The sequence below is a fragment of the Lagopus muta genome, chromosome 14 (genome assembly GCF_023343835.1).
Source record: "Lagopus muta isolate bLagMut1 chromosome 14, bLagMut1 primary, whole genome shotgun sequence".
Lineage (NCBI taxonomy): Eukaryota > Metazoa > Chordata > Aves > Galliformes > Phasianidae > Lagopus > Lagopus muta.
In genome coordinates this window covers 7,630,017-7,636,579 of record NC_064446.1, presented here as the reverse complement: position 1 = coordinate 7,636,579, position 6,563 = coordinate 7,630,017, and the positions used below count along the sequence as shown (strand labels likewise).

Genomic DNA, 6,563 nt, shown 5'->3' with positions numbered 1-6,563 from the left:
TAACCACGGCCTTCCCCGCCCGCCTGGGAGGGAGAGCCCGCCCCCTAGGCTCACGTCTGGTAGTCTATTGGTGGACGCCACGGAGCTTTCTACTTCTAATGGAGAGCGAAGCTGTCAGTCGAGCCCAGTGGAAACTTCCCGTTGGTCAGTGAGGACTTCATTCAATGGAGAGTCGGGAAGAGGAAGAAGGGGCGTGGCTTAGCGCTTCACAGGTCCTTACGGACGGGAGGGGCCGGGCCTCTGCGGCAGCTCCGTCGTTTCATTGGCGGAGGGTGGAGCCGCTCCCAGAGGAGGGCGGTCATTGGCGGGAGCTGACGTCCGTCAGCGGAGCGCGCGGTGGTCGGCATGCGCGCTGCGGGCGGCCGGGAGGGGGCGCAGGGGAAGATGGCGGGGTACGCGGGCGGCCTCGGGGGGTTCCTCAGGCCCCTCTGAGGGACCATCCCCGGGGGAGGGGTTGAGGGGCGAAATCGGCTGTAATGGGAAAAACGTGAGGGTGATAGGGCGCTCGTTGCGTTATGTGAAGTAAATCAAAGATGAATTTTTTTTTTTAATTGGGTTTATTGGGTAAAAGTGAAAAGCAGGTGGGGGGAATAGAGAGGGGGAAAAAAAGAAAAAAGTTAACGTTTTCCCGTGGGACGTTCTGAGTCAGTGGTTTTCTCCCCGTGGGATCAGTGCTTGGTGTGTGGGGATTTGCTTTTCCCAGGTAGGAAATCATGCACTTCTTAAGGAAATTTTTTTAAAAAAAGAAAAATAAAAGAAAAATAAATAAAATATTTTAAAAAAGAGACACGGTTTAGGTTGTTACATGTGTCTTTGGAAGCTGCTTCCCTTTGAGGAGCAGAAAGGAGAGCGCCGTTAGGAGGAGGGATGGGAGGTGGGAGCAACTGAGGAGGTGGGTGCCATCAGAGCGTGGGTGCTTCTTCCGCATGTTGGTGTCAGGGATATGTTGCTCAGTGACACACAGAAATTGCTGTAAATAACAAGCCCAAACTCTAAAGTTTTCTTTAAAAGCAAAAGTCCCCTTTGGATCAAGTTAGTGACTTCTTACGGGCAGGTTTTGAAGGGGTAGGAATTGAGCTATGCCCCATGTGTTTGCTTTAAAGCATATAAATAGTGGATGCAAAGCCAATGAGACTTTTCTAAGAAGTAAGAGGAAAAATCATTAATCAAGTGTAAGGCCCAGTATTGTGCTCACCTTTTTTTTTTGTTGTGGAAAATAGGGCTATATGCAGATTACAGCAATGCGAGCCATTTTCTTAAGTAATAGACTGGGAGTATTCTTTAACAGCAAAGCAGAGATGTATAACAGTTAGTTCATTGCTACTCATGTATGGACCTGTGATCTGCTGGCTGTAGGATTTCAGTAGAGAATAAGTATTAAAGTGCTCTGTTGGCCTGAATGCAGTGGTTTGACACGTAACATGCATGGACTCTGCCCCATTTATATCTGGTAGTGCTTTGCTTCACATAGTGGTGTAAATTGTATAAAAAACATATAGGAACATCAGGAAAAAACTAGATGTATTTCTGGAGGCATGCATCACAAATATAGTTACTATTGCTTAATATAGTTAAATGCTATGAAAATATAGGTAGAATCACTTAATTTTTTATGTTTTCCCATCGTATCTGTTATACTGCTGGTTTGGTAATGTGGTTTTGTAGGATAGAATGTATTTACTGGGGGAACAAATAGTAGATACTGATTTTAATTTTTTCTTAATTATTTTTTCCCAGGCATGCTCCCAGCTTTATCAATCAGTATCACAGGGAAACAGCAGATGGATTCGACATACGATCTGTGGTTTTTAAGAAATCATATGTGGTAAGCTTTCATAAAACTGCCTACTATTAATATTACTGCCTAGGTCATTTTGAAACAATTTTGTTTGGCCAACATTGTAAGATATGTGACCTGTATCCTGAGGCTATAATACTTTGAGAGATGGTAACTGTCCAAGAGCCTTCAAGGCTGAACGTGTTATTTCTCAGAATTCTGGAGAACAGCAAGAAGATTTGTCACTACTGAATTACCTCAATTTCAAAGCTATTCTTGAGCAAGGATTTCAGTTTTTTTCTTTATGTTCCACCTAGCAGAGTGCAGTAGTGGCACTGAAAGATTTGCAGAAGTTGCAAATGATGCAGAAGGGGTTCTTATCTTGAAAGAGCCTGGTGTCATAAAAACAAAAATAAAAACGGTCAGACAAGTGTAAGGAGGGCTGTGCTGTTTTTTCCTCTCGTTTCCTTTGTCCTCTGCAATTGTGTCGGTGTGTGATGCATCAGAAACCTTTTACCTTATTCAGCTGAGTCCTAGTGCAGATTATAAAAACATATTAGTGAAGATAGCTCATATGTAACACCAGAACTGTTTTCACATTACTCTCCTACGCAAAGAACTTGGCTGTGCTTGGAGGTACTCCAGCTGTATTTCAACAGTAGGCCAAACCGTACTCTGCCTGCACAGAGCCGTTCTGCTTGTTAGAGCCATGCTCATGTGTTCTAATGCTGCTTTCCCTATAATGTCTTACACTTGTAGTGTACACTTGTTGCGAGGAAAAGGCATCAGGTTAGCCCTCAGGGTTGGCAGGATGAAGGGATACATATTGTCAGAGCTTCTTTTTATTGGTTTTAGTTTCCGTATTTAAGAGAGGTAGTGCTACTGTGTTTCAAAAGGCAGGAGAGGACTGAGCTGTTGCGGTTCCTGCTATAAAACAGCGCGGCTTGTGTATTTACTTCATATGGTTGTGATTTTAACTGTGCTACACGGATAGTTCAGTTAGCTGCAATTCATTTTCCTAGTGCTGCTGTGCCCTGGCATAGAAGAATGGCGTTAAATTCAGAGCTTACAAGAAATTACCAATTTATACAAAGAGACTACTCCTTGAGCTAATGGGACATTGAGATCTAATAGCTTAGCCCAGCAGGCTTTTTGTTATGTTAAATTCAGACTTCTGTAAAGGATGGGCAGAAAATGGAAGATTTCCGCTTCCAAAACTTCGGGGAGATTAATGCTTACTGAAACCAACCCTGCTTTTCATCAAGTGTTGCTTATGGCAGGCAATTAGCATTAAAATGCTGAAAGCCATCTTTTGGTCCGTTGGAGTCCGCAGTAGTCCTTATGCGAAGCAGGGGAAGCGAACCTCGGTGTATGATTTGTTAACACCTCTCGAAGTTTCCTTGTAATAACAAACTGAGGAGGTAACCTCTAACCCGTCCAACCCAACCACTGCAAACGTGGGGGGAGGGAGGGTCTTAAAAATGATATATAACCAGCTCTTTGTCCATGTTATTTACGTGTTCAAAGGAGCTGCATGTGCTTGTAAAAATAAGTAAATAGAACATTTATATGTTGTTCTACTCCAATGGTGAACAGAAATAGGATATCACAAGTAACCCTGAGTGGGAATGCTGTTAGCAGGAGGCATGTAGGTGCAGGATGAAACATGTTCATTGAACAGAAAAATGCATGTTGTATAACTTTTCTCCAGCCCGATCTTTGTTGATCACCATTTAATTTCTGTTTATTTTAAATGTAGTCTGTAGTCTCCTGAGGATAGGGTTTGTCTTTCTGTGGCTGGTTTGCATAGAGCTAATAGCTGAGGCCTTGTTTCTGTCCCCGAGCCTTTACAAACTGCCAAATGAAAATGAATGAAGTTAATGAAACAAATTGCACAATTTCTTTAGATTAAAATGAGTCTCTGTTCAGCGATTGGCAGAAAGGACAAAAGTAGAAAAGAAGCTATGAATTCAAGGGAGGAAGGAACTCATAAAATTGGAGTGCATAAAATGATGAATGTGAAGGCAGGAAAAACGCAAAGTTATTTGAAGATATATTAACAGACTGAGTGGCATAATTTGCACTAAGCTTGAATTGAGTGAGTAAATGGATGTGATAAGGTTGTGGTAAAAAGCAGAGGTGGTTCTATCACTGCATCAGTATACACTGGTGAAAGAGTTGTGTTTCTAAGCTGGGTCATGGTAAGGATCAGGTCTGGCAGCCTTGTCTATTGAAATGCTTCTACTGCCAGATATTGATGCTGACTTTTTTCTGTCAAGGCCAAAAGGTCTTATTGCACCAAACTAAATATTAATAGGAAATCTCAAAGTGTATGGATAATCACAGTGTGTATGTGCTTCACTTGTGCAGTGGTAACAACGTCATTCTGTGTGCACTGGGTTCAATAAACGTACGCTGCCATGAGAGGTCCAACAGACAATGCAGGCACATCCACAAGGTTGAAATGGAACATTATATACCACAGGCATGTCAGGGAGCCAGTGAAGCCAAAATTGTTTTTTTTTTGCAGCAGACATAGCTAAATGGTAGCTGAGTATTTCTACCATTGCAGGTGAAACAGCCTCAAGAATGGGCTGCACCTTGCGATTGCCTAGCAGCCAGAATTCGTTGTTACTGGTTTCCAAGGTGGCTAGATACACATGCATTCACTGTAGCTGTTGATGCTGCAGTTGATCTATATGTAGACAAATGGAAACCTTAAGTGATTATGTGGACTTACAAGAAGTCTTGATAGAATATCAGGTATTTTTTCCTGGTTTCTGGACTGTTATGTAAGAATTTTAGGTTAGAAGTTTACAATTTGAAGCTCTAACAAACTTACTCAGGTTCTGTGACTCCACACATCAAAGGGATTGTATGTTATCAACCAGCAACTCCTATCTTTCCTGTCAGGAGCAACACTAAGAAATAATGCACTTTGGAAAATGCAACATTGTTCCACTTGTTGATTGGGATCATAGGGGCAACAGATTCCTGTGGCTGTCATAGTGACAACAATTTCTTGTGACCCTGAGCAAAATCTGAGTTTCATAAAAACCCTCAGTAGGTCATGGTTTAAGAACCATGGTTTTATACTGAATTACTTTAAAATGGATTTAGTAACACAATGTTTGCCAGTCAAGCTCCACAACTGTGACATTTTCAAGGCTTCTGTATTCAAAAAGAAAATAAATGTGACCAGCGAAAGCTGATGTGCATAAGTAATTCAGAAGAGGATAAGCACGTAATAAAGGCTGGGTCTTGGTTGTGTGCTGCAGACTTGCTGCTTCTATAGCAAGTTAAGAAAGTAGTGCTCTTAAAACAGTTACTTGCTGGAATACCATTTTTGATTGTGGAGGAAAAAAAATGTTTTATGTCCTTATGAGTACTGAGCTGCTATTGCTGGGTTTGTGAACGATCATAAAGGATTTATAAAATCTCACTGTAAGCAGGCATGCCCTGAAAGTCTGCTCTGGAATATGGGAAGTTAACTAACAGCTAAATTTCTCAGGAACAAGAGAAGAAATCAATGACTGGGGCTCTGCCCGATGTCTGTGTAAAATTGATTTAAATCAATTACCGTAGATTGAGTTGCTTAAAAAATTACAAATATAAGTGAGCCCTTGGGGCAAGGCACTGGCATTAGCTCACTGCTGATGTGCCTCATGCTTGTTTTATGATTTTTAGAAAGTGTGGTCTGAAGCTACTTCCTGCGCTGTCATGTAATCTCACTGATGTCAGTCATCTTCTGAAATGAGTGCCTCTGTAGGTACATGAGATATCTACACAGTATCTCCACACATTGAAATAAAATAAAGCAAATTCAAGGTGCAAAATTGAATCTCATTTTATATTCTTATTTTATATATCATACTTTAGTATCAAATACCTTATGTCCCGTCTTACAAGGGTGCGTGCATTATAACTGTCTTCAACAAAAAATCATTTTAGTGTGAACTAAAAAAAATTAATATGCACCAAAAGCTGGTATATAGTGTCTCACAAACCGTGGTTGTTATATTTGAATGATTAACTTCCTGATTATAGCTTATTCTTACTACATCAAGTACCAGCCCTTTTCCCACAGATGCCTGTCAGTATTAAGAGCTGTAGTAGGGAATGAATCAATTCATTTATGGATCAGTTTTTAGTGCCCTGTTGTGATGGGTTTTACTGAGACTTGGAGTCTCAGTAAAGCAAGATTAGTCTTAAATGTAACCAAGAAATCAAAGCAGAGTTGACAAATTGTTTGGAATGCATTGTCAGACTTAGTCAGCCTTTGCAGTGCTCTGGACGTGAGATGTATCGGTGTAGCTACAAGAAGCTGCTGGGCTGGGATGCTGCACATCAGCAGCCTCGTGCCTGATGTGGGTGTGAATAACTCCAGTTCCTTCTTGCTGGAGCTGCAAACGTTTCGGTGGGCTGACAGCCCCTCTGACTACTTCTTCATCAGGCAGAGAAGTGCGTCTTTTCTGCTGCATGGGGTAGATTTGATCTGGAATACACTTAAATGAATAACGTGGACAAGAGCGTTTTGGTCAGAGGGTGACAAATACACATGACCTAATTTAGGTGCCTAAACTAAATGGCTGGTTTATGAGCTCTGTAGTTAGTGGGGAGATGAAGCACTCTCAGGAGAGTGATTCAGAAGGGTACACTAAGCTGGTTTGAAATGATCTCCTCAGTGGAACATCTGTCCTTCTGACTCTACAGGTATGTTCACTGCTCAATTTAAACATGAGAATTGTGTATCTCAAAACCCGAGGAAAGGTCTACAAGTGTTAAC

At 41.6% G+C, this 6,563-nt stretch overlaps 1 protein-coding gene across 9 annotated transcripts in view; it reads left to right on the top strand.

Moving 5' to 3' along the window:
- The first annotated feature begins 30 nt into the window (after nt 1-30).
- Nucleotides 31-6,563, top strand: part of FABP6 (fatty acid binding protein 6) — a 51,011-nt gene continuing 44,478 nt past the window's right edge. For 3 of the 9 annotated variants that reach the window (XM_048961048.1, XM_048961040.1, XM_048961039.1), the window contains exons 1-2: nt 380-703; nt 1,738-1,825. The gene's annotated coding sequence lies outside the window, so the exon portion shown is untranslated. The other 6 variants (XM_048961042.1, XM_048961041.1, XM_048961044.1 and 3 more) reach the window with 5 other exon arrangements.